The sequence below is a fragment of the Engraulis encrasicolus genome, chromosome 7 (genome assembly GCF_034702125.1).
Source record: "Engraulis encrasicolus isolate BLACKSEA-1 chromosome 7, IST_EnEncr_1.0, whole genome shotgun sequence".
NCBI classification, from domain to species: domain Eukaryota; kingdom Metazoa; phylum Chordata; class Actinopteri; order Clupeiformes; family Engraulidae; genus Engraulis; species Engraulis encrasicolus.
In genome coordinates, this window is record NC_085863.1 from 24314599 (window position 1) to 24327098 (window position 12500).

Below are 12500 nucleotides of genomic sequence, written 5' to 3' on the forward strand. Positions count from 1 at the left end.
CAAAAAATAGGCTACATTTTATAGACTTTGGCTATAGGCTAAGCCGACTCCTCTACCTGTTTGAATTAGTGCAGCCTTACAGGGAGGACGTTAATTTGGCATAGGTCAACTGCAAGAGACTACTAATTTGTGACTTGACGTGATGTGTGAATAATTAGGCTACGATATGCAACAGGCATATTTAGCCGCACTCAGTCATTCATTGGGTGAATGTCCCGACCCTGTGTGTCCGCGTGCATGCATGGGGTGGGGAAAATACATCAAGCGTGCCATCACCACCCATCCCCCCGGACCCACGAAACCCACTGAAGATCCAAGCAATTGTAGTCTGTCAGTATTTTAGTGTGGGCCCAGGTAGTTGAATTCATGGCATGGCCTGGTTATCTCAATAGTGCCAAGAAGATGTTTGCCCTCAGGCTAGTGTGTTCATAAAGCGCATGTTCGATTTGCTGTAATAGGCTACGATCAGTAAGCCTCAACTTGTCTGTCGTGTCTTTTCCTTCTTTCGATATTTTGTAAAATAGGCCCACGTTAAAGCCTAAATACGATAATAGGCCTAAATAAGGCTAATAAAGTAAGCTAAATAAGTTAGGCCTAAATAAAGTTGTTTTAGCCTATGAACTCAGGCAATGCAGAAATTTGCGGAGGGATTTTGGATATCTTGGCCTATAGGCTACCGATGGCTTTATGAACTTCATGACTGGGCTACAAGATAGTCGGGTAAACATATTGACTTGTAGACCACCAACATCTGATGCTGAAGTGGGGGAGGGTGTTTTTTTTTCACTTCAAATGTTCCCCGACACACACACACACACACACACACACACTCACACACACACACACACACACACACACACACACACACACACACACACACACACACACACACACACACACACACACACACACACACACAGAGAGATACGCGCTAATCGCTCTCTCTCTCTCCGTCTCTCCCTCTCTTTCTCATTGTTGCTATACGTGCATCTGGATAGGCATAGGCAGTGTGGTCACCCAGCACATTTTCATAGAAATGCTGTGGGTTTTTTTTTTAATGAAATCTTTATTCAGTTATTTGTGAACAGTCTCTGCGTTTCACTTTCGATGTTGCGTCACCGTGGACAAGTGTCTGCTCGAAAACTTAATGCAAAGCGGCTAAAATGTTCAGAACGTGTTGAACTTTTCAGAACATGAATGTTTGTCTGTGGGGGATGGGTGGGTTACAGCAGTGCAGTGCAGTGCACGGGACTGCACAGCCTTTTGTGACATGTCGTGGCGCGACAGGTTATCCAGCCTCCGAAGGAGTCATAGTTCCCCAGTCATAGCCTACTGTTGGTTCGCATCTCCACCGAAGCAACTGAATTTGCAGTCCTAATCACAGATGATTAGCCACACCTGGTGTAACAGATGTATTGTCATGTGTGCATCACATCCCCAGCAGTTAACCGGAATCCCGTCGATCGCGCACAACAGCGCATTGAAAGGATGAAATGTTCACAAGCACCAATACAAAAAAAAAACGTATTCAACCTATTAGTCCGTAGGCTATCCTGAGGATATCCGTTCCTGACTTGAATAGGTAGTGCAGAAATAATTAACAGACATCACTTAAGCCTATAAGTTAGGAGCGGAATTGAGACGGTGGAATGCAGGACAGAATAATGAAAACAATAAACACCGTCGACTGGCGGTCTTGTTTAGGGATCACGCTTGTGTTATTATCAAATACCCAATGTTACGTGCGCAATTGGCTGACTCTTTCCACTTGTAGCCTAAAACTGAGGGAGGGATCAACATACAATGAGCTACACTGAAGCAGATTACTCTGCTTCGCAAAAAAAAACCCAGTGCACCAATAATACCCCCGTCTTCAACCTACTATTTAGGCTACCAGATATATAGGCTAGTAATAGTATTAAGTTGTGCTACCTTGTTTTTTGTGGTAACGACAGTGTAGATCAGGTAATAACCTGCAATAGGGGAAGCGGCATGCGCCAGTTTTAAAGACGGAATGTCGTCGCCAAATGTAAAATCACCTCTCTCATGCTGACATGACGGGGCACTACTTCATTAGGCTACAATGTTGTTCATGTCTGTTTGACTCACACTATACGAGTGGTTCAATTTGTGTTTTTGTGCTCATCGCACAAATGAGACAGACAGGCTTGCTTGATAGGGCTACACAAAGCAAGCGACATCGGTCCACTCAAAATGGTCCGAACTCCGCCGCTTGATTTCATGTCTCCTCAGTCTCTCCATTACGGTTTTTTAGCCTACTCTGTTTTGCTATTTTCGTTATTCTTAGCCCTGGCATTACAGATGAAGCAACTGTGATCAGTGAGGTTGTGGAAACAGTTGAATAGGCCTATGGTCCTAAATTGGGTTATTGTGGTTGTGGTCTTGTTTAGGGCTCACACTTGTGTTATTATCAAATGCCCTATCAAATGCCCAATGCTAAATAAAACATGCAATTTGCTGACTGTATTTCTACTACTACTAAAACTGGGGGACGGGCAAGGACGGAAGCACAAACAGACCATAGACACAGGCAGACGCTGCTCTGCAAAAGCGGTGCTATACTGCCCCCCGCATTCCGAATGGCCACAAGGTGTAATGATCACGGTACGCTGTCGCGGCCCGGCACGGTAATGAGCAGATTGAAGTTACACCATCTGTATGTGTGTGTGTGTGTGTGTGTGTGTGTGTGTGTGTGTGTGTGTGTGTGTGTGTGTGTGTGTGTGTGTGTGTGTGTGTGTGTGTGCGCGTGCATGTCCTCTCTCCGTATGTGTGCTATTCTATTGTGTGTGTGTGTGAGTGTGTGAATGTCCTCTCTCCGTTTGTGTGTGCTAATCTATTATGGGGGAATGAGACAGATGAAAAAAGTGCAGTGCAGTCGTGAGAAGAGAGGGCCGGCTCTGCACTCCTCTCCCCTGCTCTACTCTGCGCTGCGTTTTTTATCTAGCATCGCTACAATAAGTCAATTTAATGTCATTACAGGCTCATTCACACAGCCTTTAATTATAATCAGGCCCATTCGTGTGTGTGTGTGTGTGTGTGTGTGTGTGTGTGTGTGTGTGTGTGTGTGTGTGTGTGTGTGTGGTGTGTGTGTGTGTGTGTGTGTGTGTGTGCGCGCGCGTGCGCGTGCGTTTGCGTGTGTGTGTGTGTGTGTGTGTGTGTGTGTGTGTGTGTGTGTGTGTGTGTGTGAGCGTGCTTGTGTGTGTGGGCGTGCGTGTGTGTGGACGCCAATCGTGTCTGTCTGTCCACCTGCCTGCCGGAGGCTTAATAGAAGAAGCCCATCATAGACGCAACGGCCAGCATGGTGGCCTAGCTTGCAAATATACATGCAAACACACACACACACACACACACACACACACACACACACACACACACACACACACACACACACGTATGTGCATACACACACTCTATCTCTCTCACACACACACACACACACACACACACACACACACACCACACACACACAAATGCGCACGCACGCACGCACGCACGCACGCACGCACGCACACACACACACACACACACAAATGTGCACGCACGCACGCACACACACACACAGCATGGTAGCCTCTCCTGCCAGGACAAATCATTACCTGCTGCAATTAATACTTAATGGCCTATTCATGGTGTTGCAGGTAGACACACACGCACGCTCGCGCACACACACACAAATGCACACACGCATGCACGCACACACACACAGACACGCACACACACACACAGACACACTCACACACACACACAAAAATAGCCATTTGTTTGTGTGTGCTGTGTTATGGTCTTTGTGTGTTAGTCGTTTGGGAGTGTGTGTGTGTGTGTGTGTGTGTGTGTGTGTGTGTGTGTGTGTGTGTGTGTGTGTGTGTGTGTGTGTGTGTGTGTGTGTGTGTGTGTGTGTGTGTGTGTGTGTGAGTGTGTGTGTGTGTGTGTGTGTGTGTGTGTGTGTGTGTGTGTGACAGAGAGAGAGAGAGAGAGAGAGAGAGAGAGAGAGAGAGAGAGAGAGAGAGAGAGAGAGAGAGAGAGAGAGAGAGAGATCATTGTCATGTACTCAACGCCACTCGATATATGCATCATATTTTCACCAAAACATTTAATCATTTTTGCATGGAAGTGTTAATGGACGACCAAACCTGTAGTGTTGCATATAGGCAGTCAGAACCGTAAATATGATGTTTCATAAGAGAGTGAAAATGTGCCACTTGGCCTTTAGTGCGCATCAGAGCCAGCTTGGAGTGAGTGAGTCATACACATATGCACTTCCTGGGGCGCCGCCAGAAATTTTGGGTCCCATGAAAAATTCAAATTTTGGGGCCCCCTTAAGGGCCCATGTCAATGCTGTCAGTGCTTGGGCCCTTAGAATCTGTAACACCTTTCCCCCCCCTACCGGCAACCATGTTGATCATACACATTAGTTCCATTATCCTCTTGGCAATTGTATTATATGTTATTCACCTGCCCAGGGATTGCAGATGGAAACTAGCTGCTTAACTAAAATCTGGTGTAGGCCACAAGGTACTGGAGGATTTGTGTTGATTTTAGTGAATATAGTGGTGAATGGAAAAATAACTAGGCCTATACATTTCTTTTGTCCAGATTGTTAATTTCCCAGTCTTAATCTATACTTAAGAGTCTCGGTAAATTTTTCTTTAAATATTTTTCATGCTTTTTTGCCTTTGTTTTTGATTGGACGGTGGAAGAGAGACAGGAAATGAGTCGGGAGAATGAGACAGGAATGGATCGGCTAATGACCCAGGTCAGAATCGAACCTGCCACGCCGGGGTAGTAACCCAGTGCCCTACCATTAGGCCACAGTAGGCAAAGCAAAGTTATCATGTACTTTTTAAAAAAAAAGTTATCATGTACAGTTTTTTTTCAGCAAACAGTGGGATTGCATGTGATCTTGTCTGAAAAGTGAGGTTGCCACTATAGATGTCCAATAATATCGGCCCACAGATATTATCGGCCCGATAATAGCATAAAATGTAATATCGGTCAATACCGGTATCAGATCAAAACCGATATAATAATGCATGAATTACTGTACACTTTTCTCCTTAATTATTTTTCTATTTTGCACAGACGATGTTAATATTTGGAAAGCTTTGTTAGATTCGAGAATGCATCTAGTGGGGCATTACAATAAAATTAAGCATATTTTGTTCCACAACAGCAGATTTGTGTCATGAGCACTCTCTCTCCCTGGTAGCAACCTTAATTGCATTCGATTCTCTGCCACTCTGCTCACTCTCTCCCTACTCTGCCTAACGAGCTCCACCTGGCTCCGCCCTGCTCTGCTCTTGTTACCTGGCCAGCTGCACTGCATTTCCCACTCACCATCCTCACCTTGCCTCACTCTGTTCTAATTACTCTGCCAGCTGCACTGCATTTCCCCACTAACCTCTCCCAGTATATCAAGCCCTGTTTTTTTTTTCAGCCAAGCCCTGTCAGATCGTCTTCAAACCCGGACCAGTAACCTGCCTGTCTGCGCTCTGACTCCTGTCTGTGATTCTGATCCTTTCTTGACTGCCTCCTTGTTCTACTGCCCCGACTATCCCGACCTGCCTTCTGGATCTCGACTACCCTCCGATCTTCAGCCCCTCCGGTGACTCGATTCTGCCTTCTGTCTCTCACCACGATTTTGCCCAGCCCTGATCTGTACTTCTGCCTGCCATTCATATTGCTGTTGTGTGTGTGTTTCCCCCAGGTCTCCGACCACCAGATGAGCGAGCCCAGACGCTTCACCACCCTCAGCCCGATACGCCGCTCCATCACTGGGGGACACACACACTAAGCACTTTGGACTGGACACCCCCGGACATTTGGTGACCCCCGGAGCCCAGGTAACCCACAGGACCCGGAAAAACCCCAGAGCCCCAAGCACCCCTGGAACCCCTGACACCCCTGGCACTCCTAGCACCCCTGGAACCGGAACCTCCCAAGACCTCACGATCATCTCACTCCTCTTCCCCCCTGAACCCCTCAATAAAGAACTCTGAATTTGAACTTGCGCTCTTGGGTCCTCTTCTGTCCGTGACAGAACGATCTGACCATCATGGACCCAGCGCACTCCCTGACCACGATGGAGGAAGAGCCAGAGATGACTGCCCTACAGCGACTGGAACACACTGAGGGAGACATAAATCGGATGGCTGGCGACATCGCTTCCCTTCTCCAGCTAGGCAACCAACAACAACAGCAATTCAACCAGCAGCAACAACAGATCCAGCAGCAGCAGCAACAGCTTCAGCAGCAGCAGCAACAGTTTCAGCTACAACAGCAACAGTTCCAACTGCAGCAACAACAGCTAGCCCAAGCCCTGCAACTACTCTCAAACCCGGCTACTCCACCTGCACCCACCACTGGTCCTTCTGTTCCTGTACCACCGACACTCCTTCATCCCTCCGCTGGAGGTCCCAATGCTGCAGGCCCGGCAGTGCTGCCACCAGATCCCCATGCTCCTGAACCAAAGATTGGGAACCTGGAACGTTTTGATGGAAACCAGAAGCAAGTAAGACCATTCTTGAGCAGCTGCCGAATCCAGTTCGCACTACAGCCCAGGACTTTCTCAACAGAGGGAGCCAAGGTGGGGTATGTCGTCACACATCTCACCGGTCGAGCTCGGTTGTGGGGAACAGCGGAATTCGACCGACAAACCCCAGCCTGTGCCTCCTTCAGTGCCTTTGAGGAGGAGATGTTAAAGGTCTTTGACCTAGGCTCGCCAACAGCCGAAGCATCACAAGCTCTGCTCACCATCCGTCAGGGCAATCGGACAGTGGCAGACTTCTCCATTGACTTTCGTATCCTGGCCAGTCAAAGCTCGTTTAACCCAGAGGCACTGGTGCAAGCCTTCCTCCATAGCCTGGCGGACTATATCAAAGACGAGCTTGTTTCCCATGACCCGCCCTCAACGCTTGATGCCGCCATTGACCTTGCCGTCCGCATTGACCGCCGTATACAGACCCGGAGGAGGGAGAAGGGCCGTCTCAGTCAACCTGCCATCCGCACTCGGGTCGATACCTCCTCTGTCCAGCCCCTGCCTTTCAAGTCCCAAAGCCAACTCAATCAGTCTGAGCCCATGGAGATTGGCCGTGCCTCTCTGACTCCCGAGGAGCGTCGGCGCCGTCTAAGCTCCAACCTTTGCCTCTACTGTGGTGGTGAAAATCACCGTGTCGCCACTTGTCCGGCAAAAGCCGCAGCTCACCAGGTGTAGGGGAGATCCGGGTGAGCTCAACAAATCTTCAGTCTCCCTCCATCCGAAAAACCCTGCTTCATCTCCGCCTTCAGCTTCCCGACACGACTCATACATTGGCCGCCCTTGTGGATTCCGGAGCCGAAGCAAACATCATGGACCCTGAGTTTGCACGGCAACTGGGCGTGAACCATCACCAACTGACACAACCCATTCCTGCACGAGCCCTGGATGGGCATCATCTTGGCACTGTCACTCACATCTCCGCCCCTGTGACAATCCTGCTGTCAGGAAACCACCAAGAGTCCATCCAGTTTCACCTCCTACACTCACCTGGCCAACCACTCATTCTTGGATACCCGTGGCTCCGTCAGCACAACCCCCACATCGACTGGGAGACAGGAACAGTCCGTGAGTGGGGAAGGAGTTGTCACCAGACCTGTTTAAAGGGGGCCACCCTGCCCGTTCACCGGGAAATACCTAGCGCTACCCCCGACATATCCAATGTTCCGGCCTGTTACCACAGCCTGAAAGAGGTGTTCAACAAATCCAAGGCGACATCTCTACCCCCACACAGACCCTATGACTGCGCGATTGATCTCCTGCCTGGCACAGCACCTCCCAAGGGTCGTCTGTATTCACTGTCAGCCCCGGAAAGAAAGGCCATGGAGGACTACATTAATGACTCTCTTGCCGCCGGGATAATTAGACCATCATCTTCCCCTGCAGGAGCGGGATTCTTCTTTGTCGGCAAGAAGGACGGTTCTCTTCGTCCATGCATAGATTACCGGGGCCTGAACGACATCACGGTTAAGAATCGCTACCCACTGCCCTTACTTTCGTCTGCCTTCGAACTGCTGCAGGGAGCCACCGTATTCACAAAGCTGGACCTTCGCAATGCCTACCATCTGGTGCGGATGAGGGACGGAGACGAATGGAAGACAGCGTTCAACACGCCAACCGGCCACTATGAATATCTCGTCATGCCCTTCGGCCTCACCAATGCCCCAGCAGTTTTTCAAGCCCTAGTGAATGATATCCTCAGGGACATGCTAAATACGTTCGTATTTGTGTACCTTGACGATATTTTAATATTCTCAAAGACTCTGTCAGAACACACGCACCACGTCCAGTTGGTCCTGCGCCGCCTGCTGGAGAACTCTCTTTTCGTGAAGGCAGAGAAGTGCGAGTTCCATGCCAAAACCGTTTCATTCCTGGGGTATGTGGTGACCGAGGGCAGCATTCAGATGGATCTCACGAAGGTGTCGGCTGTCACTTCCTGGCCAGTTCCTGAGTCTCGGAAAAAGTTGCAACAGTTCCTGGGCTTTGCGAACTTTTATAGGAGATTCATCCGAAACTATAGCACAGTGGCTGCACCCCTCACGGCGCTAACCAGCACTAAACAACCGTACCAATGGACATCAGCTGCTGATAAGGCCTTCAATATCCTCAAGACACGTTTCACTTCTGCTCCCATCCTCCAGATGCCAGATGCAGCAAGGCAGTTTGTGGTGGAGGTAGATGCTTCGGACGTGGGAGTGGGTGCAGTGCTTTCTCAAAGAGCAGCTGAGGATGGCAAGATGCACCCCTGTGCCTTCTACTCCCGTCGGCTAACCCCAGCCGAATGCAACTATGACATTGGGAACCGCGAGCTGTTGGCCGTCAAGCTCGCCCTTGAGGAGTGGCGGCACTGGTTAGAGGGGTCAAAGGAACCATTCGTAGTGTGGACAGACCACAAAAACCTGGAGTATATCCAAACAGCCAGGAGGCTGAACTCCCGTCAACAGCGGTGGTCTCTGTTCTTTACCCGCTTCAATTTCACGCTCTCCTACCGCCCGGGATCTCGCAACATCAAACCTGATGCCCTTTCCCGGATGTTTCAGAAGGACGAGACCACCGCCATGCCAGCCCCCATTCTTCCCAGCCACTTTGTCGTAGCGGCCCTCACCTGGGAGATCGAGAAGCAGGTCATGGAGGCTCTTCGGGACCAGCCAGGCCCAAGCACCAGCGCCCCCAACCGTCTGTTTGTTCCAGCAAATCTCAGGTCGCCTGTGATTCAGTGGGGGCACGAATCCCGTCTGGCCTGTCATCCCGGAATCACTCGCACCCTTCATCTGGTCCGCCAGCGGTTCTGGTGGCGGCGGATGAGACGAGATGTCCGAGAATTCATCCGAGCTTGTCCCACTTGTAACCGAAACAAGACCCCCAACCAGCCTCCTGCTGGGTTGCTGCAACCCCTACTCATACCCAAGAGGCCCTGGTCCCACGTTTCACTGGACTTTGTTACGGGTCTTCCGCCCTCTGACGGACACACAGTCATCCTTACCATTGTTGACCGCTTTAGTAAGATGACCCACTTCGTGCCTCTTCCCAAGCTACCCTCTGCTAAGGAGACTGCCCAGGTGGTCCTGGAACATGTGTTTCGTATCCATGGCCTACCCCAGGATATAGTGTCAGACCGGGGCCCGCAATTCTCAGCAACCTTTTGGAAGGAGTTCTGTCATCTCCTTGGGGCCACCGCCAGCCTATCGTCTGGATTCCACCCGCAGTCAAACGGCCAAACTGAACGCATGAACCAGGAGCTGGAGAAGGCACTGAGGTGCGTGGCCTCCCAAAATCCCCGGGCCTGGGCTCAACACCTGCTCTGGGTGGAATATGCCCATAATTCACTCACCAGTTCCTCCACCGGGCTCTCCCCCTTTCAGTGTGTCTACGGGTATCAACCTCCACTGTTTACCAGCCAGGAAGCGGATGCCACCTGTCCGTCTGCTCTTGCGTATGCCCGCCGCTGCCGCCGCACTTGGGCCCAGGCTCGCACTATGCTCCTGAAGTCTGGAACCAGCTACGCCGTCGGTGCCAACCGACGCAGGACCCCAGCACCTACTTACCAGGTTGGTCAGAAGGTCTGGCTGTCTGCCCGGGATCTGCCGCTGCGGGTTGAATCACGAAAGCTGGCCCCTCGCTTCATTGGTCCTTTTCCTGTGCAGAAAGTCATCAGTCCAACAGCGGTCCGGCTTCAGTTGCCCGCTTCCATGCGGGTCCACCCCACCTTCCACGTCTCCAAGGTCAAGCCGGTCCATGAAAGTCCCCTGGTCCCTGCAGCTCCGGCGCCGCCTCCTCCGCGCCTCGTAGATGGCGGTCCTGTCTTCACCGTCCGGCGGCTGCTCCGCTCTAGGCGAAGGGGTAGGGGTCTCCAGTACCTCGTTGACTGGGAGGGATATGGTCCAGAGGAGAGGACCTGGATCCCGGCCAGGAGGATAGTGGACCGGACCCTCATCACTGACTTCCACCGACTACATCCTGATCAGCCTGCAATCCGTAGGGGCCGTCCAAGAGGGGTCCCTAGCCGTCCTGCCAACCCTGCTCCTGTCTCAGTGCCTGTCCTGTCTCCCGACCGTGACCCTCCAGCTCCTTCTGAGGATGAGGATATTCACTCGGACCGCTCGGAAGAGTTCTGACCCGCCGCCTACTCCCCTCCACCCTCCCGGCATGATGTTGTTCTTGGGACTTCTGGGGCCGTCCCTTGGAGGGGGGGTCCTGTCATGAGCACTCTCTCTCCCTGGTAGCAACCTTAATTGCATTCGATTCTCTGCCACTCTGCTCACTCTCTCCCTACTCTGCCTAACGAGCTCCACCTGGCTCCGCCCTGCTCTGCTCTTGTTACCTGGCCAGCTGCACTGCATTTCCCACTCACCATCCTCACCTTGCCTCACTCTGTTCTAATTACTCTGCCAGCTGCACTGCATTTCCCCACTAACCTCTCCCAGTATATCAAGCCCTGTTTTTCAGCCAAGCCCTGTCAGATCGTCTTCAAACCCGGACCAGTAACCTGCCTGTCTGCGCTCTGACTCCTGTCTGTGATTCTGATCCTTTCTTGACTGCCTCCTTGTTCTACTGCCCCGACTATCCCGACCTGCCTTCTGGATCTCGACTACCCTCCGATCTTCAGCCCCTCCGGTAACTCGATTCTGCCTTCTGTCTCTCACCNCGATTTTGCCCAGCCCTGATCTGTACTTCTGCCTGCCATTCATATTGCTGTTGTGTGTGTGTTCCCCCAGGTCTCCGACCACCAGATGAGCGAGCCCAGACGCTTCACCACCCTCAGCCCGATACGCCGCTCCATCACTGGGGGACACACACACTAAGCACTTTGGACTGGACACCCCCGGACATTTGGTGACCCCCGGAGCCCAGGTAACCCACAGGACCCGGAAAAACCCCAGAGCCCCAAGCACCCCTGGAACCCCTGACACCCCTGGCACTCCTAGCACCCCTGGAACCGGAACCTCCCAAGACCTCACGATCATCTCACTCCTCTTCCCCCCTGAACCCCTCAATAAAGAACTCTGAATTTGAACTTGCGCTCTTGGGTCCTCTTCTGTCCGTGACAGATTTGTAATGTTACCTAAAATTTGTTATGAGGAAAAATAACCCACATATATCGGTATCGGCCGATATCGGAATCGAAAATTGAGAGTTGGACAATATCGGCATATCGGATATCGGCAAAAAAGCCAATATCGGACATCTCTAGTTGTCACCGCTGTCTGACAAAAAACCTGGACATCACCAAATCCAATCAACCCTTTTGCTTTTAAGCAATGGCATCCTCCATTCAGTGCCCACAGAAAATATATTTTCCTCCGGGGATGGACCATTAAAAACTGGAACAATCAGGTAAAACAAGGACAAGTGGCAACGCCAGCTATACAGGGCTACATTTCTGGAACGTTAGCATCTTTCTACAGATGTACTTCAAAGTTATCTACTTACTTCAAGGCGAAATACGTGCATTTCTCGAAACCTTACCATTCCCACAGTAAGCCCAAAGTAGTGTGGCTACTTTCCTGAGTCCACACCGCTACTTACTTTGTTGTCATTGCAGTGCGTGACCAAAGAAGCAACAAGAGACAAGCATGAATAGCCCTTTTGATTGGATGACAACCACATGTGTCTAGCTGACTCATGATTCAGCTGTTTCCTCCTAAATTCAGTGCGTGAAGTAGAAAGCAATAGTGTACAACCACCACCAGCACATTTGATTGGATGTCACGACACCGTGACTCAGCTGTTTCCTCCACAACACACCTTGTAATTTCTTTGTGAAAAAACACGGCCGTGGCATTACAATCTGACACCGTCCGGACCAATAATGCAGTATTATCTGCATGCCGATTGGATTTCGTTTCTTTCCGAGGTGTAATTTGTAAAATATTTGGATAATAAAGTAGTGGTTACTCCCGGAAATTCACCTGTTGAACTGTCATATGCCTAAAAAAAATTGGTGAGA

The 12500-nt window shown here is 50.7% G+C and overlaps 1 long non-coding RNA gene across 1 annotated transcript; it reads left to right on the forward strand.

Annotated features, from left to right (window-relative positions):
• Positions 1–5462: 5462 nt before the first annotated feature.
• On the forward strand, positions 5463–6024 carry LOC134452051 (uncharacterized). The gene is made up of 2 exons (XR_010035347.1): positions 5463–5623; positions 5726–6024. It is a non-coding gene; the product is annotated as an uncharacterized LOC134452051 (long non-coding RNA).
• The last annotated feature ends 6476 nt before the right edge of the window (positions 6025–12500 follow it).